At 42.5% G+C, this 26,235-nt stretch overlaps 1 protein-coding gene and 1 pseudogene across 1 annotated transcript in view; both read right to left on the minus strand.

Moving 5' to 3' along the window:
• Window positions 1-26,235, minus strand: part of LOC131020541 (uncharacterized) — a 1,142,091-nt gene that overhangs the window by 674,938 nt on the left and 440,918 nt on the right. The window lies entirely within an intron of this gene.
• On the minus strand, window positions 8,315-9,055 carry LOC131006477 (probable transcription factor At3g04930; annotated as a pseudogene).

Consider the following 26,235-nt stretch of genomic DNA (forward strand, 5'->3'; position numbering starts at 1 on the left):
ATACACCCCTTGCCATAAGGGGTTCAATGCCATAGGGGCCTCCACCATAGGGGCTAATCTGATACTTAACCCTTTTTTTATCACTCCTCTCTCTCTCTCTCTCTCCAATTGATCTCTCTCTCTCTCTCTTGGATTCAAACGATATCTCCGCCAATAAATTTCCCTTTTTTGTTCAAAGCCACCGACTCCCCCACCACTGCCACTGATAACACTCATATTTCCATGGTTTTTAATATTCATATGATGTTAATTTTATAGGAAATTGAGTGTTGGATGATTGTTTTGTGCTTAATTTGCTTTATCTTGTGAAACATGATTCTTACTCGAACTTTGAAGGAATTTTCAGATTTATTGAGTTCGAATTTGGAACAATGTTCTGAAATAGAAGTTGTAGATTGTCTCGATACGAGTTCGTGAGCGTAAACGGATCACAAATCGGAGTTCGGACGAGAAAGTTATGGCCGAAACAAAAACGTCGCACGCAGCAGTCAAAATGCGGCGACCTAAACGGCGATCGCCGAATTTTGGAGATTTTATGAGCAAAATCGGCGACCAAAACGGCGACCGCCGAACGGGTCGCCGTTTTCCCTGTTCAGATTTTGGCCTTGAGGAAGAAAAACGGCGATCGCCGTTTTTGGAGGATTTTTAGGCCATTTTCGGCGACCAGTTCGGCGACCGCCGAACGGGTCGCCGTTTTTAGGCGTGTTTCCGTTTCCTTCCGCGTTTTTACGATTTTTCAAGTTATTTTCGAGCTCAAACTCTGTATTTTACCCTGATACTATAAATAGGTCTTCTTTTGACCTATCTAGGGTTCCCAGCTTTAGTTTTTCAGTTCTCAACATTCATATTTCAGTTTTATAGCTTTAGAACTTTTTAGCTTTCCAGTTTTCAAGGCTTGGATCAAGATTGAAGATTCAAGCCGCTACAATCGTTTTAATTCGGTTTTTATACAATTTATTTTTACAATTGTGTTCAATTTAATTATGTTTATGTTTGATTTTATTATGTCTGGCTAGTCTTTTAATCTGAACCTAGGGTTTCTACATAGCTGATTGATTATGTGTTTTTGATTTATTGATATCAATTTGCCTTCCAACTTGTGATTCATGATTCCTGGTGCCTGTTCTCTTGTGAATTATCTGATCAATGATTTACATGTCTAGCTGTTCAGTTTGAGTCTTGAATGCGATAATTGTTCAGCCGATTCAGGAATGCATGATATAGTGTTAGCCTTGAGTCTTGAATGCGATAGGTGAAGCTATAGGAAGCTATTCTTTATGTGCTATTGGGAGTTAATTTATTCCTTGGAGTCTTGAATGTGAAAAGGGATTAATTAATCTACGTTCATAGGTGGTCATTAGAGACGCTTGTGGATAGTATAATGATCTTTCATCAGGGTTGGATTAAAATTGGTAATTGAATCAATAGGTTGAATGCATGTAGTTGATTGGTGAAAATACATCCCTAGGGTCAGAGCTTTTCTTATATTTGAGTTAATTATCATAGTTTTTATGCTCTTTAGTTTTATTTAGTCAATTTAGTTCGTAATACACCTTTATAATTGTTTACTTGCATATTGTGATAGTCTGTTTAGGAAGTAGATAGAGTAATTTCGTTTTACAGTCCCTGTGGATACGATATCCGATTACTGTTTATACTACGATTACACCGTGTTAGTTGCGGTATTTTTGTTGCTAATAAAATAGTGATCAACTTTTTGGCGCCGTTGCCGGGGACTGTTTAGATTTTGCTTTAATATTTCCAATAGGACTTAATAGTACTGCAAGTTTTATTTGTTTTTATTTTTATTTTCTGACTTTTAATAGTTGTGTTTCTGTAGGTTGCATATGAACACACGATCCCACGGAAATCCTCTCCTTGAGTTTGACCCTGAAATCAATAAGACCTTGCGCAACCTAAAGAAGCACAACGATCAATTTGAGATAGAAACGATGGCTACTCCAGAGCAAATCCAAATTCGAGCTCTGCAAGAGCAGTTGAAGAAGCTGCTTGATGCACAAGAGACGAGAGAGGCTCAGAAACAACCAGCCATCAATGAAGCGTTTATACCACAGTATGTGTACCAGGAGCCCCCACGAGTGAACGTTAACAACTTTGAGCTGAAAACGGGTTTGATCACGATGGTCCAACAGAGCCAATATGGTGGACAAGCGATCGAAGACCCTAATGCGCACCTGGCGCATTTCCTGGAGCTGTGTAGCACGGTGAAGATGAATGGTGTCCCTGATGACATTATCCGTCTTCGACTTTTTCCCTTCTCACTGCGGGATAAGGCGAAGTCGTGGTATCATACGCTGCAGCTGGGAGACAATATCGTGTGGGAGGACTTGGCTCATGCGTTCCTACGCAAGTTTCATCCCCCTGGCCTTACTTTGAAATTAAAGATGGACATCGTGCAGTTTCAGCAGTATGAGGGAGAAAAGCTGGCGGATACTTGGGAGCGATACCAGGAGAAGCTCAGAAAGTGCCCAGGCCATGGTTTTGATGAAGGCACGCTCGTGATAATGTTCTACAATGCCTGCGGGGAGCGTACGAGGATGCACATGGATACAGCTGCAGGCGGCTCTCTACTCCAGAAAAGCAGCTCTGATGCATGGAGCATTATTGATAGTATGGCTTCTACGAGCTACCAATGGCCATCTGAGCGTATGCAATTGAAGAAGGTTGCAGCTGCGTCCACTTCTGATCCTATGGCAGCTATGGTTACTCAACAGGCAGCGATGGCTACACAGCTGGCAGAGCTGACTGCAAAAATTGGTGAATTGAATGCTGGACGTCATGAGCAAGCTGTGATAGACCCATCAGGCTTGGGAAACGTCAATTATATCAATGACAGAAATTATGGGAATTTTCAGCAAGGACAGCCAGGGATGTATAACAGAGGTCAGCCATATCAGCAGGGTCAGCAGCAGTTTCAGCCAGGAGCACGTCCGCACCCAAATCTTTCCTATGGAAACCCAAACAATGCTGTGCAACCTCCACCAGGATTTTCTGTTTCTAGTGGGGGAGTCATCAATGAGCCAAAGAAGGATTCGATGGAGGACATGATGAAGCAGATGCTCATGAAGATGACTGGGATGGAGGTGAATGTTGGAAATAAAATCTCTAACATGGAGAATAATTTCTCAGCATTATCTAAGCAGGTACAGATGTTAGAGAATCAAGTTGGTCAGATTGCCAACCAAGCGGCGGCGCAGCACAAGCCGGGCCAATTCCCAAGCAACACTACTATCAATCCTAAGGGCCAATGCAATGCTATTTTTGATGGCACTTTGTCTACAAAAGAGATGAGGATGAGCAAGGAGCATGAATCTCTGATTGAGGAACCCCACAAGGCTCCTATTCCACTTAGGGAATACATCCCAAAGGCTCCATTCCCCCGTAGGCTGATGAAAAGAGAGGTGCTTGAAGAGCAATATGCTATGAAGCCGAGCAAAAATGTGGATGCCAAGGAAATCAAGCTGGAGGTCTCCAATTGCAAGAATGAGAAAGAAATTGCCAATCCCGAGGAGACAGAGCATAGACGCATAGTGGATGAGCTAGAGAGGCTACTCGAAGAATCGAACCGGCGTGCACAGCCTCAAACTCTCTCAAAATTGCAGGATCCCAAGGAAAAAGAAGAAAATATAGTTGTTCACACCAAGAAGATGGGTGATGAGGATAAGAAAATCCCGCAGGCGACAGCTGTGGGCACTGAGCTGCCAATGAAGCTACTATCGAAGAAGAAAGATCCGGGTAGTTTCACCATTGAGTGCGAGATTGGAGGAGAGCTCTTTCCCGAGGCTCTTTGTGATTTAGGGGCTAGTGTTAATGTGATGCCCATCTCTGTTTTCAAGCGGTTGGGAATTGGAGATCTCAAGCCGACTTCGATGGAGATTCAAATGGCGGATAGATCAAGAGTGAAGCCGAGAGGAAAGCTTGAAGACATCTTTGTGAAGGTTGACAAGCTCGTCTTCCCTACGGATTTCTTGGTCCTCGATATTCCTGAAGATGCAAATCCGCCATTGATTCTTGGTCGATCATTCTTAGCTACGGGGCGAGCTATGACAGATGTGCCAAATGGAAGAGTTATCTTTCACGCAGCTGATGCGCACGAGTCCTCTGTCTCTGTTCGTGTTAGGCGGTCTGTCACGCCCGCTGCGTTTGATGTTCATTGAGACCATGAGGTATCGTCGAGCTCTAGACGTTAAATTAAGCACTTGTTGGGAGGTAACCCAACCGTTTTCTTTGTTTTGTTTTCTTTCTTTTAGTTTCTTTTTGTTTCTTTGTTTTCTTTGTTTTGTTTGGTGTTTTAGTGCAGTGTTGAGCTTGGAAGATGCGGGAACTCGCGCCTTGTCCATACTACCACCATGGAGCATGTTTTTCTGTGAGTAGTGACACACATATCATCATCCCTCCAAACTTATTTTCGAACTTATGTTCTGTAATAAGTTTGGGGGAGGGGGGTGAGAGTAGATATGTGTATCACTTTTATCTTTTTGTTGGCTTTATTGTTTTATCTTGCTTAGTTGGTGGTGTGTGTTTATTGCTCCATTAGATTTCTGGTGAGATGCCAATGATGATTTCTATGAAAAAAAAAAAAACTGGAATTTGATTTTCTTTGATGATTTGAGCATAATTGGAACTAATTTGCATAATTCTAGAGTGATTTTGACCTTGACTTTTGGACGTTGAATAAACCTGTGAGGATTTGAGCCATAACTGTTTATCATACACAGTTTATTCTTTGTTGTGAGTCTTGTCATGCATATGTAGTGATCTTCTATAACTTGCCATGGTTTCTGTGTCGAGGTTGCTGTTGTGCCCAGGATTAGGAGATGATTTTAGGCCATCTTTTGTTAGCCACATTTTTTTATCCCAAACACTGTCCTTGAATATTTTATCCTTTGTTATCCTCTTTGAGCCTATTTAGCTTTTATTCTTTAGCCGGATGATAGGGGGTGATGAAGTATATGGGGATCTTCGTGTGGTGAATATTCATAGTGGGTTGTGAAAAAGAAGGGATGATATTGAGCTACTATTTACTCTTATAAGCTCTAAAAAAAAAAAATTGTTGAAAAAAAAAAAAAAAAGAAAAAGAAAAAAAAAGTGTGAAGTCGAGTGTATATTGAGAAATTTGTTAGAAAATCGACTTCGTGTGTTAGAAATAAATGGAGAGCATAAAAGAGTGGTTAGTTCTGCATTGTGATGATTAAATCCCTGGAGTTGTGTTGATTATGGTGATATAGTTGGGTGGAAGATGGAATTTATTCCATACTTGATTTGTGATTTGTGAAGCTATAAGGTTGGTGTTCTTAAATTATTTTGAGTCACTTAGCCTATATTTCCCTACCTTAACCAATGTCCCTACATTATAACCCAAAGAAAAAGACCTTTTTGATCTTAGTCCTGGCACACTATTAGCGATGGAGATTGTAGACGATTGGCAAGCCTATGGTAAGAGATCTACATTGCATTGAATTCGATGAGAGTATACACGTCCTATTCCATCAAATTGAGCGTTGAGTGATACACATACCTTGTGAGATTCAATTGTTTGGAATGTCAAGGTTGATTTTTGCTATAGGTTGTGTTTATTGGTGAATTTTGTGCTTGATTATTGAGGATTTGAGAATTCTATCATTCTTTATCTTTTGGAGGCATCGATGAGCTAGATTTCTTACCCATTCGTGTTATTGATTGTGTTCTTATCATTATTCGAGGACGAACAATGGCTTAAGTTTGGGGGAGTTGATAACACTCATATTTCCATGGTTTTTAATATTCATATGATGTTAATTTTATAGGAAATTGAGTGTTGGATGATTGTTTTGTGCTTAATTTGCTTTATCTTGTGAAACATGATTCTTACTCGAACTTTGAAGGAATTTTCAGATTTATTGAGTTCGAATTTGGAACAATGTTCTGAAATAGAAGTTGTAGATTGTCTCGATACGAGTTCGTGAGCGCAAACGGATCACAAATCGGAGTTCGGACGAGAAAGTTATGGCCGAAACAAAAACGTCGCACGCAGCAGTCAAAATTCGGCGACCTAAACGGCGATCGCCGAATTTTGGAGATTTTATGAGCAAAAGCGGCGACCAAAACGGCGACCGCCGAACGGGTCGCCGTTTTTCCTGTTCAGATTTTGGCCTTGAGGAAGAAAAACGGCGATCGCCGTTTTTGGAGGATTTTTAGGCCATTTTCGGCGACCAGTTCGGCGACCGCCGAACGGGTCGCCGTTTTTAGGCGTGTTTCCGTTTCCTTCCGCGTTTTTACGATTTTTCAAGTTATTTTCGAGCTCAAACTCTGTATTTTACCCTGATACTATAAATAAGTCTTCTTTTGACTTATCTAGGGTTCCCAGCTTTAGTTTTTCAGTTCTCAACATTCATATTTCAGTTTTATAGCTTTAGAACTTTTTAGCTTTCCAGTTTTCAAGGCTTGGATCAAGATTGAAGATTCAAGCCGCTACAATCGTTTTAATTCGGTTTTTATACAATTTATTTTTACAATTGTGTTCAATTTAATTATGTTTATGTTTGATTTTATTATGTCTGGCTAGTCTTTTAATCTGAACCTAGGGTTTCTACATAGCTGATTGATTATGTGTTTTTGATTTATTGATATCAATTTGCCTTCCAACTTGTGATTCATGATTCCTGGTGCCTGTTCTCTTGTGAATTATCTGATCAATGATTTACATGTCTAGCTGTTCAGTTTGAGTCTTGAATGCGATAATTGTTCAGCCGATTCAGGAATGCATGATATAGTGTTAGCCTTGAGTCTTGAATGCGATAGGTGAAGCTATAGGAAGCTATTCTTTATGTGCTATTGGGAGTTAATTTATTCCTTGGAGTCTTGAATGTGAAAAGGGATTAATTAATCTACGTTCATAGGTGGTCGTTAGAGACGCTTGTGGATAGTATAATGATCTTTCATCAGGGTTGGATTAAAATTGGTAATTGAATCAATAGGTTGAATGCATGTTGTTGATTGGTGAAAATACATCCCTAGGGTCAGAGCTTTTCTTATATTTGAGTTAATTATCATAGTTTTTATGCTCTTTAGTTTTATTTAGTCAATTTAGTTCGTAATACACCTTTATAATTGTTTACTTGCATATTGTGATAGTCTGTTTAGGAAGTAGATAGAGTAATTTCGTTTTACAGTCCCTGTGGATACGATATCCGATTACTGTTTATACTACGATTACACCGTGTTAGTTGCGGTATTTTTGTTGCTAATAAAATAGTGATCAGCCACCTCAGCTGCGTCGCCGTGGCCATGGCCGGCATGCGTCATCAGCCCTAAGACTCTCTCTTTTTGCAACGAGAGCTTCTCCGCCTCTGCGGCAGCATCGCATGTATTCCCCGATGAGACCGTCGTGATCGGAGGCCTTTGATCCGATCGCCTCTTCTTCGAGCCTGGCGAGACAAGCTCCATCCTCAGGAGACGACGCGGCAAAAGCACGCACCTTTCCCTACAGTGGCGGTGGCAGCGGCAAAATCAGATCCTCGATGGCGGAGATGCTGGCGGCGCACGGCATCAAGCGCAGGGACTGCCTCAAGGAGCTGCCGACGTGTTACCTCAGAGTCAATGAGAAAGGCAATCACGAATACGTCGTCGGCGCCTTTGTCGATCTCCTCATTCACCTCTCACTGCATGCGGTAAATGGTCTTAGTTTATTCATTATTGAAATTAGCATGATTGGTTTGTAAATTTCTGGAATGAATAATATAAGTTAGAAATAGAATTAAGGGAATTTTGCTCCGTTGGCTGAACTATGTTCGCCGGCACACCGTTCAGTTTCAGGTCGTTGTATTCAAAGTGTAAAACTTGGTGGTGATTATTGTTTATCTTTGGGAAAAGGTGCAGATTGGCCCCCGAAGTAGTAGCGCTTATAGCGTTTAACCCCTCTTACTCACCGTGTGTGCAACTAAACCCCTGAACTTCGAGAAAAGGGTGCAAATTCCCCCCTCTGACCTAACGCCGTTAAGTGTCCGTTAACGTTTGGGTTTAATTGCACCCTCTACTTCAGGGGTGGATCTGCACCTTAATTTTTTATTTTTTTTGGGTTAAGTATCAAATAAGCCCCTATCATAGTGACCCTTTTCACGTTTATCTCCCTATAGTCGAAGTTGGGCCAACTAAACCCCTGAAGTCCTTAATTTCGAACAATCAGGCCCTCTGCCCTAACGGCAACTTAACACCGTTAACTATTTATTTTTATTTTTTAATTTACACATTAATTTTCACCGGAAACTCTGCTAGCCTCGCCTTGAATCCCCAATTCCCCACCCCCACCCTTAACCTAGCTGATGGCCTCCGCCGACGAGCCCATCTCCGCCGCCGCTCCGGCACGGTTCCTTTTCCTGGAGTGCGGAGTTTTGGCGTTTTTATCAATCGACGAAATTATTGAAATTAATTTCGCCGGAGTTTTGGTGTTTTGGGGCTCTGGCAATCGACGAAATTATTGAAATTAGGGTTGTTGATGCCGTCCTCATCCTCATCGATCGGCACGGGAGGCGCGCGGTAGGCGGCGACGCCATTGACGGCGGCGTTGCCCCAAATTTTGGAGGAGATTTCGAAGGTGGCCTGCTCGTGGGGGCTCTTGAACGTATACTCCTTCCCAGTGCTGAATTTACTGATGACGTTGCGGTACTTCTTTTTGAGGCGACGCAGCTTCTCGACGAGCTGGTTCTGATAGAAATCGAGCTGGAATTTACTCCTGATCTGGTCGTAGAAGGCGGTGGTGTCGTGGTCGTGCTGCGAGGAGTTGTGGGGGCCGCAGCGTTGGGTGGTGTAATCGAGGAACCCCTGCAGCAGCTCAATCTCGTCCTCGTCGGTCCAGAGGCGCTGGAACAGCTTCCGCGATTCATCGGGCGGCGACGTCGGCTTCTTCGCGATCTCCGGCTGAATTTGCTGTTGGTGGTGGGGATCGGGGAGGCCGGGGACGGCGATCGTGACCTGAGCGGCGGAGACGGGCCGGAGGGAGGGGGCGATCGACGGCGACGGGGACGGAGGAGGCAGAATCGTTGTCGTTAACGGTGTTAAGTTGCCGTTAGGGCAGAGGGCCTGATTGTTCGAAATTAAGGACTTCAGGGGTTTAGTTGGCCCAACTTCGACTATAGAGAGCTAAACGTGAAAAGGGCCACTATGATAGGGGCTTATTTGATACTTAACCCTTTTTTTTTATAATTTTAGCAACTCACCTCCGGCATCAACTTGACCGCCCCCCGTACTCATCGGCTCCAACTTACACTTTGTCAGCTTGCGCGCGCTCAATCTCCTGATCGTCGACTGCTTACTGCCGACATGCAGCAGCATCACCAACTCCAGATGTGGACCTGGATCGAATCATGCTTGGTCCAAATCCATATCCGTATTTTTTACTTAGGTCAGGATCCGGTCCAAATCCATTAGGTCCAAAAAAATGAGATTCATGTCCAGATCTATTAGATTCACAGGGTCTGCAGTCCTGACCCGGATCCATTCTTTTTTCTCTTTTAAAATAAATTTATAAATATTAAATTAGCCAAAAATAAAATCATAATTATTATCTAGAGTTTTAATCATTATTCAAAAATAAATAAATAAAATTTAAATAAATATTATATAGATAAATATATACACAATTAATATCATAAGATAAGCCTAAAAGGTTAAGGTGTTGGAGGAGATGTTGTTGTGCGGGGCGGTGAAGAAGCTGGTGGCGTTGCTGCATGTAAGCGGTGGGCAGTCGACAACCAAGAGATTGAGCGCGTGCGAGCTGACAAGGTGCAAGTCAGAATCGATGAGTACGGCGGTGGTTAAGTTGATGCCGGAGGTGGGTTGCTGAAATTAAAAAAAAAAAAAAAAAATTAAGGTGCAGATCCACCCCTGAAGTAGAGGGTGCAATTAAACTCCAACGTTAACGGACACTTAACGGCGTTTGGTCAGAGGGGGAAATTTGCACCCTTTTCTCGGAGTTCAGGGGTTTAGTTGCACACACAGTGAGTAAGAGGGGTTATACGTTATAGGGGCTACTACTTCGGGGGCCAATCTGCACCTTTTCCCTTTATCTTTTCTCGATTTCTCTGTCTGGTTCGAAAGTAGAAGTAGAAGAAGTGATGATATCTCTATCCCATTACGCTCCCTCCGTCGAACAGAGAGGACGATGTCATTCCGATTTTTGATTGGAGATTCAAAGCTTGCTTTCTGGTGGTAGATTGATGACAATGGCCGTGGAGAAGAGAGAGAGAGAGGAGTGAGGCCCACTAAAAATAAAAAATAAAAAAAATTATTTTCTGGACGGCGTCTAACGTCCGTCTGTGGGTTGGGGTTAGTTGTATACTTTCCATCGAGTTTGGAGGGCAATTTGTATCAAGTTGGAGAATGGGGGTATACGTTCTAGGGGGGGTCAAGTTTAGGGGGTATCTGTACCTTAACCCTTAAAATAATGTTGGGTGGATAACAATTTTAAAATTTCATTAAAGGGATTATTGGATGCTATTAAATTGCAATAAAAATTTATCGAACTTGATGAGCTTGAGAAATAATTAGCATTTAATTTTAATAGATATCTGTCAAAAATATAAATAAATTAAGCGGATAATGCAATTATAGCTCGCTAATACGTGCCTATAATTTTAGGACCGCAAGAACTGATTAAGGCAACGGCATTACATGTTTTTTTAGATATATAATTTATTTTGACGGTATACAAGTTTTTTCAGTATATACCGAAACAACGGTATATACCGTAGCACGGTATATACCGGTTTTTCGGCATATACTGCGGTATCGGTATATATCGGTATACCGCGGTATGAGAAAATTGATACCGTTGCCGTACCGAAAATTTTCGGTACGGTATTGTACCGTACCGAAAATTTTTGGTATACCGAAATTTCGGTATTTTCGGTATTTTTTCGGTACGGTAAGTGCGGTATACCGATTTTTCGGTATTTTGCTCCACCCCTAGTAAAAACCACGCAGGGGAAGCTGATTCTAGAGGAAGCAAGAAAGTTCCTTCCAAAGAAGAAAAATTGAGGAAAAAGGAACTGAAACAAAAGACGAAATCCTCTCGTGACAAATTTTCCCACCCTACTAGTGATGCTCTAACTGTTGCATTTGCACTTCAGAGTTTTGATCTTTCCGAAAGCCCAACAGAATTTTGCTATGAGAATGCTCTACACTACAAGACTATGGAAGAAATTTCCAAGCTGAGAAAACAGCTTCTCAAACTAGTTTTCAGCTCGCATATAAACGATTCACAACAGGATTTCTCCTGGGCTCACGGGACTATCGAGGATGTAGAATCTGCTTGGATGGTTTCCTCTGATAAGGATCCTCTTCAGCTGAACGAAGAGGATGTTACAAACGGGGTGCACGATCGAGGGAACTATTACAACTCAAACTACAACAATCAGAGCTAGAGAACTAAACTAAGAAAATAAAGAAATTAGAAGTAACAAGGAAACTGGAATGAAGTTACAATTGAAATAAAACAAACGTGGAAAGCGTCGAGTCGAGATGAAACTCTTCCCGCAAGAAGATTATCGCCCCGGTAGTGCTCACGGTGTTGGCGAATCTTCCCCAAAGGTAAAACGACGACGTCTCGTTGGATGTAGCACCACAATCCGGCGAGCTCCGGCGAACGTAATGGAATCGAGAACTGAGCAGTATGCAGTGAGAGTATGAGAGCAAAATGCAGATTTTCGTGTGTCCTCATGCCATGCTTCTAGTCCTATATTTATAGGCATCTCAACACTCATGAGGGAGATTAAATCCTCCATGAAGAGGATTAACTGTTATGGATGTTACAAATTCAAAATCATTTGAATTTGTTGTTACAAATTGATTCTGAAGATTGGGCTCCGCGGGTTGGACTGTTACCAATTCCAATCGGGCCGAAAAGTAATAAGTCCAACAAGCCCAAAGGTATTTTGTCCAAAAAATTATATAGTTTGGACCCAAACACCAATTGCCAAGATCCAAGTCCTTGGCCGCGGCCCGTACCCGACCCGCCCGTCCGGCGGCGGCGCGCGTGTGTGCGCGCGAGGCCAAGGCTCATCCAAGCCCACTAGCAAGCCCACAAGTTATTAGCTCCATGAGCATTGCTATTCTTATACATGAGTATTCTTCCCTTGTTTTCCAATGTGGGACAATAACACTTCACAAGTGTTATTTCCCTTCTCAACATCCAAACTTTGATATACAATATCTCACTCACCGGAAATCGGTTTTGAGACTTCAAGTATACCACGTTCATCTACTCGAGACGTAGATTAACATCCAATAATTATTTCAATTAAATAACAAATATTTAATTAAATAATTAATTCCAGAAATGGTCAAAAAAACCATATTTCCAACAGAGGAGATATTGGGACAGGCTATCTGTGCCGGCTGGGCTGATAGGGTTGCTAAGCGCATCAAAGGAGCTTCACTTTCGGCAGAGGGGTATAGGAACACGAATGCAGACAGATACCAAGCTTGCATGGTAAAAGAAACAGTTTTCCTTCACCGATGGTCGTCCATCTCTAAGTCTGCACCTGAATTTCTAGTATATAGCGAATTATTGCATAGTAAGAGGCCATACATTCATGGAGCGACAAGTGTGAAACCGAATTGGCTTCCTCAATACGCTCGGGTATTGTGTAGTTTCTCTGCTCCACTTTCAGAGCCAAAACCTTATTACGACCCTATGGCTGATCAAGTCCTGTCATGGGTGGCCCCGACTTTCGGCCCACATCTCTGGCCGCTTCCTCTGCATGGTTTGCCTATCAAAGACGATTCTACAAGAGTCGCTGTGTTCTCCTACTCTTTGCTAGAAGGCCAAATCCTGCCGTGCCTGAAAGCTGTTAGGAAATTCATGGCAGCCTCCCCTGCAACTGTGTTGAAGCCAGAGGCGTGGGGTCTGAACGTGTTGGTAATCTGTTGAGTAAATTAAACACCAAGGGAGGAGTCGTTGACACTTGTGCTAAACTAAGAAAGGTGTGGAAAGAAAATTCTAGAGAGTTGTTCCCAGAAGTTCAAGATTGGTTTCAGGAAAGCTTTCGGGACCGGTTTGAGGAACTCTGGGAGAAGATGCTTCGGCAAGCTGTGTTAGATCCCAAGCAAAGGTTGAAGAAAAGGTTCAAGAAATTGAAAAGAGAGGTATAAACAGCTTTCTTTCACCTTTTCTCTTATTGCTTTAGTCGTTCCCCAACACATGCCAAACTTGTTATTCTGTTAGCTCATTATTTATGATCTTAGTTACTAGTTAGCAGCTTCTTACTAAGATTTGTAAAATTAGTTGGTCAAAATATTTGGCTGTGAGGTAGAACAACATCTTTTCTTGCCAATACTTGAAGTTCTTGCCCGAGAAAATGGAGGGTTTCTCGGCAAGACCCAACGTCCTCGACGTTTGCAACGGGGCCATGGTGGAAGTGGAACCACCCGTTGAGCCAAAAGATGAACCGAAGAAGGTGGACGAGGTGGAACCGATAGTAGCGGAGGCGGTGGAGCCAATGGTGGCGGAGGAGGTTGAGCCAGTGGTGGCGGAGGCGGTGGAGCCGTTGGTGGCGTTGCCGGCAGCAGGGATGGAGGACGCCATTTCTCCAAGCAAAGGTTTTAGGTTTCGAAAGTTTTAATGTAAATTAAAATCCAAACTCGAACGTGCGGCAGCAGCGAATAATCTTCTTGCGATTGTTACGAACGGGGTGCACGATCGAGGAAACTATTACAACTCAAACTACAACAATCGGAGCTAGAGAACTGAACTAAGAAAATAAAGAAATTAGAAGTAACAAGGAAACTGGAATGAAGTTACAATTGAAATAAAACAAACGTGGAAAGCGTCGAGTCGAGATGAAACTCTTCCCGCAAGAAGATTATCGCCCCGGTAGTGCTCACGGTGTTGGCGAATCTTCCCCAAAGGTAAAACGACGACGTCTCGTTGGATGTAGCACCACAATCCGGTGAGCTCCGGCGAACGTAATGGAATCGAGAACTGAGCAGTATGCAGTGAGAGTATGTGAGCAAAATGCAGATTTTCGTGTGTCCTCATGCCATGCTTCTAGTCCTATATTTATAGGCATCTCAACACTCATGAGGGAGATTAAATCCTCCATGAAGAGGATTAACTGTTATGGATGTTACAAATTCAAAATTATTTGAATTTGTTGTTACAAATTGATTCTGCATCAATGGCAGAAATCAAAGACTTTGCAGTTTCGAAAACTGCTGCTTGGAGAAACTGTTCAGCTGCTAAGGCTGGAAGATTGGGCTCCGCGGGTTGGGCTGTTACCAATTCCAATCGGGCCGAAAAGTAATAAGTCCAACAAGCCCAAAGGTATTTTCTCCAAAAAATTATATAGTTTGGACCCAAACACCACCCAAAGCACCAATTGCCAAGATCCAAGTCCTTGGCCGCGGCCTGTACCCGACCCGCCCGTCCGGCGGCGTCGTCGTCCGTCCGATCGATCGTCGTCGGCGGCGCACGTGTGTGTGTGCGCGCGAGGCCAAGGCCTTCATCCAAGCCCACTAGCAAGCCCACAAGTTATTAGCTCCATGAGCATTGCTATTCTTATACAAAAGTATTCTTCCCTTGTTTTCCAATGTGGGACAATAACACTTCACAAGTGTTATTTCCCTTCTCAACATCCAAACTTTGATATACAATATCTCACTCACCGGAAATCGGTTTTGAGACTTCAAGTATACCACGTTCATCTACTCGAGACGTAGATTAACATCCAATAATTATTTCAATTAAATAACAAATATTTAATTAAATAATTAATTCCAGAAATGGTCAAAAAAACCATATTTTCAACAATCCCCCACATGAGTGAGAAAGCCGTATGCAGATGTATGCAGACACTTAGCTCAGTCCTCTTAAGAAACAACATTGCATTTGGAAAGGTAGCTTGTGGCTTTGAACCTACCATAGTCAATCTTATCGAGTATACCGGCGGCCTAGTAGATATGATTCCTTGAGATAGTCCTCCTCGGTGTATACTTAGTCAACAATATTGGCACAATATTGCTCCAATCTTCATTCGTTCTTACGTTTGTGTCCATTACGGGCCTTGGAACACCCCTTTAGATTCATAAGTGTTTCAATCGAAGCGGCCACTCTTCACACTTATATAGGTAACTCTTAACTCAAGTATCCTGCTATACTTGTCCTCATTGAGGAATTCTAGAGTTATTAAAAGTCAAAGACTTAACCTCACCACATGCAGGTTTTCGAACACTCACTGTTCTACAAGGAATAGGTAACTCGAGTGTTCAACATACAGATTCTCATAGCTTAGTTGTCCCATTGAACCAAGTTCTTGGGATCCTCCAGTCATCATGGTTGGGTATCCACTATGATCATCTTTAAGATGTGGATTTCAAACCCATTCCCCCTAACAGTCTATACATTTGATCTCGATGGATACTTTTAGTCAGCGGATCGGCTATATTATCAATTGATCTTATATAATCAATTGTGATAACACCACTCGTGATCAAATGTCTCACGGTATTATGGCGTCGACGAATATGTCTCGACTTACCATTATACAAATTATTTTGTGCTCGCCCTATAGCAGCTTGACTATCACAATGAATTATTACGGACGACACAGGTTTCGACCAACATGGAATATCCTCGAGGAAATTTCTAAGCCACTCAGCTTCTTCACCAGCTTATCCAAAGCTATGAATTCGAATTCCATGGTTGATCTAGCAATACAAGTTTGCTTCTTGGATTTCCAAGACACAGCACCACCCCCCACAGTGAATACATAACCGCTCGTTGAGAACGAGTCTTTGGCATCAGATATCCAATTTGCATCACAGTACCCTTCAAGTACAGGGGGCTCCCTAGTATAATGAATTGCATAGTTCTGAGTATATTTCAAATATCTCAAGACTCTTTCAAGAGCTTTCCAATGTTCATTACTAGGATTGGCTGTAAAGCTGCTTAACTTGTTGACCGAGCATGCTATATCGGGACGAGTGCAATTTGTTAGATACATCAAGCTCCCAATAATCTTAGCATATTCTATCGCATCAACAGGTTCTCCCTTATGTACATTCAAATGTACACTAGGCTCCCATGGAGTCTTAGCTATTGGCTTGTCAAAAGCATTGAACTTCTTTAACACTTTCTCAACATAGTGAGATTGTGTTATAGCAATACCATCAGGCTTTCTTAGAATTTTAATTCCAAGAATTACATCAGCTAAGCCCATATCTTTCATGCTAAAGTTTTTACTTAGCATATTTTTCGTTTCTTGAATCACTCGGGAATTACTCCCCATCATGAGCATATCATCTACATAAAGACAAACAATAACATAGCCGTTATTGGAATTCTTAATGTAGACGCACTTGTCACACTCATTGATTTTAAACCCATTTGACAACATTACGCCGTCAAATTTCAAATGCCATTGAAGTGGTGCTTGCTTCAATCCATATAAAGACCGTTGGAGTTTGCATACTTTGTGCTCTTGCCCAGGTACTACAAACCCTTCAGGTTGCTTCATATATATTTCATCTTCCAACTCGCCGTACAAGAATGCAGTTTTCACATCCATTTGGTGAATCTCGAGATTGTGCAAAGCAGCAATAGCGAGAAGCATCCTAATAGATGTCAACCTAGTCACAGGCGAATAGGTATCAAAGAAATCATACCCTTCTTTCTGCCTGAAACCTTGAACGACAAGTCGGGCTTTGTACTTATCTATAGTACCATCAGATTTGTACTTCTTCTTTAGGATCCATTTGCATCCTAAAGCTTTACTACCAGGTGGTAGATCCACTAACACCCAAGTATGATTTTTCATAATGGAATCAATTTCAATATCTATGGCTTCTTTCCATAGAGCTGCATCAGAGCCAGATAAAGCTTCTTTGATCGTCACCGGTTCGCCGTCTAACATTAAGACAACATAATCCGGTCCATAGACCTTAGCTTTTCTAACTCGTTCCCCACGTCTTGGTTCTACATCCACAGGTTTAGACCTTGGTCTTTTCCTATTAGGTGGTACAGGATTAGAACTCGTGGTATCATCTACTTGTGTAGAACTGCTAGCTACGTCTAAAGGTTTAGAACTTGTAGCTTCACACTCAACTTGATTGTTTGAGTTAGACATACCCTTATCCTTATTGGGATAGATATTTTCAAAAAATATAGCATTCCTTGATTCTATCGTTGTCCCAACATGTATATCGGGTATCTCCGATTTGTGCACTATGAAACGATAGGCACTGCTATTAAGTGCATAACCAATGAAGATACAATCCACCGTTTTAGGTCCAATTGTAACTTGCTTTGGTAAAGGCACTTCTACCTTAGCTAAACACCCCCACACTTTGAGGTATTTATACGAAGGTTTCCTTCCTTTCCATAGCTCATAGGGAGTTACATCTTTCCCTTTGAGTGGAATTTTGTTCAAGATATAGTTAGCCGTTAAGACAGCTTCCCCCCACATGTTTTGGGGTAATCCTGAACTAATCAACAAGGCATTCATCATCTCCTTAAGAGTTCGATTCTTGCGTTCAGCAACGCCATTAGATTGTGGTGAATAAAGAGCCGTCGTTTGATGGATTATACCACTTTCATTGCATAATTTAGCAAACGGAGCTACATATTCTCCACCTCTATCACTTCGAACCATCTTAATTCGACATCCAAGTTGATTCTCGGCTTCATTTTTGAAGTTCTTAAAAGCTTCAATCGCCTCATCTTTACTTTTTAATAAGCAAAGATAACAATATCTTGTGCAATCGTCTATAAAAGTGATAAAGTACTTCTTACCACCTCTAGTTTGCACAAACTTTAAATCACAAACATCGGTGTGAATTAATTCTAATGGTTTGGTGCTCCTTTCAACCGATTTAAATGGTAACTTAGCCATTTTGGCTTCAACACAAACTTCACATTTTTCTTGTGAGTTAAATTCATCAATTTTTAGTAAATTCATTTTTACTAATCTTTTTATAGCATTTAGATTAACATGTCCAAGTCTACAATGCCATAAATCGGAACACTCAATCAAGTAAGCAGAAGAAGTAGGTTCTTTCTTATTGATAGTTGCCTTGGCAGGCTTACAAGCTCTCACGCCAAGTTTAAAAAGCCCTTCGGAGGCATAGCCTTTCCCAAGGAACTTTCCCCACTTGCGAATTACAACATAATCAGCTTTGAAAAACAATTCAAAATCTTTCTTAGTGAGCTTAATGCCCGAAATCAAATTCTTTCGGACGGTGGGAACATGTAGCACGTCCTTCAAGGTGATCTCCACGCCTGAAGTGAGTTGAAGAACCACATCTCTCATGCCAAGGACTTGAGAAGTCCGCTCGCTAGCCTCCATGATCGTCTTGTTTTCCACTTCTTTGTAGTTGTGGAACAACTCATGATTGATGCAAATGTGGACGGTAGCGCCGGTATCCACGAACTAAGCATTTGGGCTATCAACATGATTCACCTCGGAAATCATTGCAGCAAAGTCGTCTTGGTTCCAATCGTCAAAGTCCTTCTCGACGTTGTTGACGTTGTTCTTCGCCTTCTTCCGCTTTGGCTTGCGGCAATCCTTAGCCATGTGACCATGCTTGTCACAATTGAAACACACACCATCAAACTTTGATGGTTGTCCTCCACCTTGCTTCCCTTTGCCCTTATTGTTGGGGTTAGGGCGACCACGCTTGTTGGAAGGTCCGCCTTTCTCGGTGAGATTGGCCTTTGCATCCATCGGCGCTTTGCCCTTTTGATCACGACTCCTCATGTGATCCTCCATTTGAAGCTTTGACACCAAGTTCGCCACGGACATCTCTGATGCGTCTTCGACTTTTGGGCCATTTGGCCCTATTTTTCTCTTTCTTTTGTTTTGTTTGAGTCGTCTAGGGGAGAAAACAGGTATTCAGGAGGAGGAAGCTTGGAAAAGGGCATATGGACGAAATATGGTCAGAATGGGCATTATCGGAACAAAACTATCCAAACTTCCAGAAGTGAAACTTACCAGGAAGAGAGCTCGACGAAGTACCCCTCAGAACCATTCGAGGCGCGGGAATCTCCAAAGTGTACCACCTGGTGTAAGGCTAACCGAAGGAAGCAGTTGGTAAGGCCATAACAGCAGTCGCAGTCAGCACAGATGAGCTATATATGAACCAGGAAGAGAGCTCGACGAAGTACCCCTCAGAACCATTCGAGGCGCGGGAACGTTCGAAGTGTACCACCTGGTATGAGGCCAACCGAAGAAAGAAGCTAGTATGACCATTCCTGTCAACAGCAGTCAGCAGCTGGAGCTATATATGGAAAGACGTGTGGAGGAGATTGCATGGAAGATTCTGGCGAATTCTAGCAATGGAAGGATCTGGAATAATGTGGAATCAACCCCAAATCCGCTGGAGATCCATTAGCTATCAAATCAAATCAAGGATCAAGCTAAATATGGAAGGAAATAATCTGCCAGATTTGGTCTGCCGGCTAGGGTTTACCGAATCGCTATATATGTGTGGCTGGCAGAGGGCAGTTTTTAGAGATTGACAGCAGTTTTGGGGTCTTACGAATTTCAGAGAGAAAATTTACATTCTAGAGTTTAGGATTACTCTTCTAGACTTAGATTTTAGTTAGTTCACCAAGAAAACAATTTACTTTGTTATTTTACATTTTTCGCACCAAACACTTTAGTTGCTTTTCGTATTTCAATTCCGTTGTGACGAACAAAGCCAAGGTTGTTTCCTTAGGTATTTTATATCAAGTAATTCGAATTTCCTTTCATTCATGTATTCATTTTATTTCGTATTTATGTTTTTCAATATGTGTGAGTAGTTCCCTTGGTGAGGTTTAAGGGGTGGAAATAATTGTTGTCAATATGTAAACATTCGTGAGGCATTTGTTCTTTCGGTTGAGTCTCGTGGTTCCAGACGGATCTGTTCGAAACCATGGGCAGTAGGGGCCTAACGTGTGATCTCCGTTCGGTAAAACGCTGTCCATGTCAAGCAAAGGCCAGGGTATACCAAGGTGCAACAATCGGTATGCCCAAGACCGAGTAGCTGAGCAGCGTCAACAAAAGGTGTTGTAGATCCAGAAGGTGGGGAAAGGGTTGATGGGATACACTGCCCTTCCTCAGTCTTGGGCTTCTCTAGAGATTATCCATCAACTGTGACGAGGCATAAAGCCATGGTTATCAAACGAGGAAAGCAATCTCGGCGCCGTAGCATGTCTATGACTGGTCGGCTGACAAAGCCGGAAATAGTTGAGTCCAGGAGGCATGTGTCACTAAAAGCGCGGAGTTGGGGACCTCGGGAGAGAAGGTTGGTGAGGGTCATACTTGGTGAGTAACGGGTATGACTACTATCTAAGGAGGAGTGAAGCACTGCCTTGTGACCGGGGAATGTGTGACCTTCGGACCAAGTGACTACAATGGGATCAACCATCCTAAATGTGAAGTATAGCCTTTTGAAACGCCCCAATGTCTTTGGGCCACGCCTTGAGTCTATATGGATCATGGACGGATCATCAGTATGCCTATGACCGAAATAAATATTGACAACAATTATGACCTAACCGAAAACCTTACCCCTTCTTATATTTGATCTTTCTTTAAGTTTACTTGTGCAGATAAACAGGTTGAGACCGTGACAACTCAATTTGTGCACCCGAAGAGTAAAGTAGTTCCACACTCTCCGTGGGATCGACCCTATACTTGCTGCTAAGACTATTCTTTGGTTGCGAGCAATAGGAGCGTGTACTGTCCGTCTAGGGCATACACAAGTATTTTGATCGTACCGCACGACTGGTGCGTGTCAATCTCCGAGCGCTCATGCTTCAAAAGGTTTTGAAAGCTCCTCCAACTTGGTGGCAACTTCTCGAAGATGATCGCTACAAGTAGCGCATCCGCCAAGGGCATTCCTTCGGCTTGAACTTCGTGTGAAAGAGTTCGGAACTCTTCCACTTGGTCCATCACGGAGCGGGAGTCGACCATCTTGTAGTCCAACCACTTGGCGACGACATACTTTGTAGTATTCATCTTGTCCACTTGATATTTGAGATCAAGTGCCTCCCACACCTCTTTCGCGGTCTTATGGACCTTAAAGACATTGTAGAGCCGCTCGTCCAAGGACATGAGAACGGTGTTGCGGCACAAGTAGTCGCCTTGGCACCAATTCGCATACCCGACACGAACCTCGAAGCTTGTCTCCCCTTCACTCGGGGTTGGAGGCGCATCCTCCATCAAGAAACCGGCAAACCCCACGGTTGTGAGGTAGAACAACATCTTTTCTTGCCAATACTTGAAGTTCTTGCCCGAGAAAATGGAGGGTTTCTCGGCAAGACCCAACGTCCTCGACGTTTGCAACGGGGCCATGGTGGAAGTGGAACCACCCGTTGAGCCAAAAGATGAACCGAAGAAGGTGGACGAGGTGGAACCGATAGTAGCGGAGGCGGTGGAGCCAATGGTGGCGGAGGAGGTTGAGCCAGTGGTGGCGGAGGCGGTGGAGCCGTTGGTGGCGTTGCCGGCAGCAGGGATGGAGGACGCCATTTCTCCAAGCAAAGGTTTTAGGTTTCGAAAGTTTTAATGTAAATTAAAATCCAAACTCGAACGTGCGGCAGCAGCGAATAATCTTCTTGCGATTGTTACGAACGGGGTGCACGATCGAGGAAACTATTACAACTCAAACTACAACAATCGGAGCTAGAGAACTGAACTAAGAAAATAAAGAAATTAGAAGTAACAAGGAAACTGGAATGAAGTTACAATTGAAATAAAACAAACGTGGAAAGCGTCGAGTCGAGATGAAACTCTTCCCGCAAGAAGATTATCGCCCCGGTAGTGCTCACGGTGCTGGTGAATCTTCCCCAAAGGTAAAACGACGACGTCTCGTTGGATGTAGCACCACAATCCGGCGAGCTCCGGCGAACGTAATGGAATCGAGAACTGAGCAGTATGCAGTGAGAGTATGTGAGCAAAATGCAGATTTTCGTGTGTCCTCATGCCATGCTTCTAGTCCTATATTTATAGGCATCTCAACACTCATGAGGGAGATTAAATCCTCCATGAAGAGGATTAACTGTTATGGATGTTACAAATTCAAAATCATTTGAATTTGTTGTTACAAATTGATTCTGAAGATTGGGCTCCGCGGGTTGGACTGTTACCAATTCCAATCGGGCCGAAAAGTAATAAGTCCAACAAGCCCAAAGGTATTTTGTCCAGAAAATTATATAGTTTGGACCCAAACACCAATTGCCAAGATCCAAGTCCTTGGCCGCGGCTCGTACCCGACCCGCCCGTCCGGCGGCGGCGCGCGTGTGTGCGCGCGAGGCCAAGGCTCATCCAAGCCCACTAGCAAGCCCACAAGTTATTAGCTCCATGAGCATTGCTATTCTTATACATGAGTATTCTTCCCTTGTTTTCCAATGTGGGACAATAACACTTCACAAGTGTTATTTCCCTTCTCAACATCCAAACTTTGATATACAATATCTCACTCACCGGAAATCGGTTTTGAGACTTCAAGTATACCACGTTCATCTACTCGAGACGTAGATTAACATCCAATAATTATTTCAATTAAATAACAAATATTTAATTAAATAATTAATTCCAGAAATGGTCAAAAAAACCATATTTCCAACAGAGGAGATATTGGGACAGGCTATCTGTGCCGGTTGGGTGATAGGGTTGCTAAGCGCATCAAAGGAGCTTCACTTTCGGCAGAGGGGTATAGGAACACGAATGCAGTCAGATACCAAGCTTGCATGGTAAAAGAAACAGTTTTCCTTCACCGATGGTCGTCCATCTCTAAGTCTGCACCTGAATTTCTAGTATATAGCGAATTATTGCATAGTAAGAGGCCATACATTCATGGAGCGACAAGTGTGAAACCGAATTGGCTTCCTCAATACGCTCGGGTATTGTGTAGTTTCTCTGCTCCACTTTCAGAGCCAAAACCTTATTACGACCCTATGGCTGATCAAGTCCTGTCATGGGTGGCCCCGACTTTCGGCCCACATCTCTGGCCGCTTCCTCTGCATGGTTTGCCTATCAAAGACGATTCTACAAGAGTCGCTGTGTTCTCCTACTCTTTGCTAGAAGGCCAAATCCTGCCGTGCCTGAAAGCTGTTAGGAAATTCATGGCAGCCTCCCCTGCAACTGTGTTGAAGCCAGAGGCGTGGGGTCTGAACGTGTTGGTAATCTGTTGAGTAAATTAAACACCAAGGGAGTAGTCGTTGACACTTGTGCTAAACTAAGAAAGGTGTGGAAAGAAAATTCTAGAGAGTTGTTCCCAGAAGTTCAAGATTGGTTTCAGGAAAGCTTTCGGGACCGGTTTGAGGAACTCTGGGAGAAGATGCTTCGGCAAGCTGTGTTAGATCCCAAGCAAAGGTTGAAGAAAAGGTTCAAGAAATTGAAAAGAGAGGTATAAACAGCTTTCTTTCACCTTTTCTCTTATTGCTTTAGTCGTTCCCCAACACATGCCAAACTTGTTATTCTGTTAGCTCATTATTTATGATCTTAGTTACTAGTTAGCAGCTTCTTACTAAGATTTGTAAAATTAGTTGGTCAAAATATTTGGCTGCAATCTTGGCTGCTTAGGCCCCTTCTAATATGAGGGGCATAAATTTTGGTGTAAACTACACATCTTTTTGTTGTGCTGTAATTTTAGTCTCATATTTCATCCCTTCATTTAATGTTCTAGAAATATGAATTGATTTAGATTTCAGACTGTCGTTTGTGTTTTCCAATTTGATTTTGGTTGGAGGTATCTTTTAATAGCTTTCTTGATTTAATATGAAATTCTCTAATTAATGTATGGCATCTATAGATAGTTTAATATGGTGTATCTACAACACAAAAACAAAAATTAAGAGGATTATGCAGACTATTCAGGTACCTGATATACCCACAATCTACACAAATGAATATATATGGAACCAAGAAAGAATCTACAACGAAAAAATTGGAATTAGCAGCAAGATTCCCATGTCTCTGCACACATCACCATATCATAAATCATAATACCTGCAGCTGAGAATTAGTTCATTACAGACCTAAGATCCCTTGGATTAATCCCTATAATGTTTTTGCTCCAATCACCCACGATAAGTTGATTTGTTAGGTACTCCCTCCGTTCCACCGTTCTACCATAAGTGAGTCGTATTTCTTTTTGGGTCGTCTCAACGTAAGTGAGTCGTTTCATTTTTTGACAAAAAAATAAGGTAATTAAGACCCTATTGATAAATTACACCCTTATTTTTCTTAATCACCCTAATTAATGCTCATCCCCAATACCATTTTTTTTCTCTCTCTATGATTAATACACATTGTCGCCAAATGGCGTCGTCGAAGAAGCGGTGTTTATACGAAGTCCTCGGCCTCAGTCGCGAATGCTTTGCCAACGAAATTCGCTTCGACAGACACCTCACCCTTCAGCGCCACCCGAACAAGCCCGTCAGGAGCGGCCTCCCCAAGGCTGACGCCACCGTCGGCTTCCAGGAGCTCGTCAACACCTACGAGGTTCTCGACGAGCACGAGCGCGCCTGGTACGATTCCCTCCACAATCAAACATCTTCTCCTTCTCTTCCTTCTCTACGGCCGCGGGTGGCTCATCGGCCTTCGTGCTTGATTTGTTTTTCTTCTTCTCCAATTCAGTCTACCCCGGCTACTCCGACTCGGGAGGGGGGGTTTTACAAGGTTTATAGGGATCTGTTCAAGAAGATTTACGCGAATGAGTTGAATTTTGTAGTAGCCCGCTATTTTATTTTATGATTAAGATTAGTAAATGCGATATTTAAATTATTGCATCCTCAGTTATTTTTAATCCAGTGATTAATTTCCTGTTAAGTTAGCCTAGATATTTGAATTTAATGCAATTGCATGTTATGATCGCAATCGAATTATTGAGCCAGTCAATAATTTATAATTTTAGATTTATAACTGACTTAGTAAAGTCAAGTTATTTTTTTTACTTGCAATAGAAATATCATTTCTATGTATTTACCTTTATCACTCGAGTCGTGGATTTATTTTAGCTTGTGAAGTGAATTAAATCTACAGATTTAATTTAGATTTATTCTACAAGTCACGATGTTAATGGATGAGAAGTCAGCAATCAAAATATGAGAATTTTTAGAGTATTTTGTATTTTTAGCAAGACCCGAGATTAATAACATATATAGATTTACCAACAGAGAATGATTTATTTTATTCATCACATCACAACTTTACAACTTATTATTCACTACATCCCTATTTCCTACCTACTACATCAAGAAAACAAACCAAACTTCCTACCTACTACATCAAGAAAAGAAAAGGAAAGGCATGCGTGTGGGAACAAAATCAGCCACCCTACTGTTGTACCATTCCTTAGATTACTCAAGTATAGCTACTAAGGCACTCTTTCAAGCAAACAATTCAACAGCAACCTTCCTCCATTCACCTCCATTCTCCACTAAGAAATTCGCCAAAGAGTAAAGAGAAACTCCATTCATTGCTCTGCCAAACTTCAAGGAGTTCCAGTTCATTTAACACCACAACAGCCAACCAACATCAATTACAAGGTATATACTAAGCTCAACTTATTCGATCCATTTCGCATCATCCAGCAAGCATGATCAGTTAAACAATAGAGAGTATTCAAACGAGTATATATGCTTAAGGGGACTTAGCATAATACAGAAATCAGTATATATTTTCTTCACTTAAGATAAAGGCAATGAGAAAACTCTCATAAATCAGTAGCAAAAAAAAAACCAAGACTCCACATAGACTTAAGTATTGAACTTAGCATTTAGAAAGGGAGGGAGATTTATTCGAGCTACATGTTTCTTTTAAATGGGGACGGTTGAAGCTGGCTGACCGCGAGGAGAAGAAGAGGCGCAACCGCTGTGTTCGGCCGGATCGAATAGGGCCGACGGTGACAGAATTCTGCTGCTCACCGGACGAGGTCAGGGGAGAACCCCGGCGATAACAACAACTCGCTGAGCCAGGGTCGGCAACACGACGATGCAGTGACCCTCGCCGATTCCAGAGTAACGATCGATGCGACAACTTCACAAAGGAGAAAATAGGTGGCGATTCCAGGCGGAGCAACGCCGGCTTGAGGCGACAACGTCGCCGAAGATTTCAGGAGCGGCGGCGGCGATTTCTGATTTGGGAGAATTAGGGCTCCTCATTTGGGGATCCCCCATTAAATTGAGGAAAGAGGGAGGACGAACGAAGGCGGCGGCCCCAGAGACGCAGACGACGGCCGTTCGCCGGACACCAA

The sequence above is a fragment of the Salvia miltiorrhiza genome, chromosome 1, assembly GCF_028751815.1.
Source record: "Salvia miltiorrhiza cultivar Shanhuang (shh) chromosome 1, IMPLAD_Smil_shh, whole genome shotgun sequence".
Lineage (NCBI taxonomy): Eukaryota > Viridiplantae > Streptophyta > Magnoliopsida > Lamiales > Lamiaceae > Salvia > Salvia miltiorrhiza.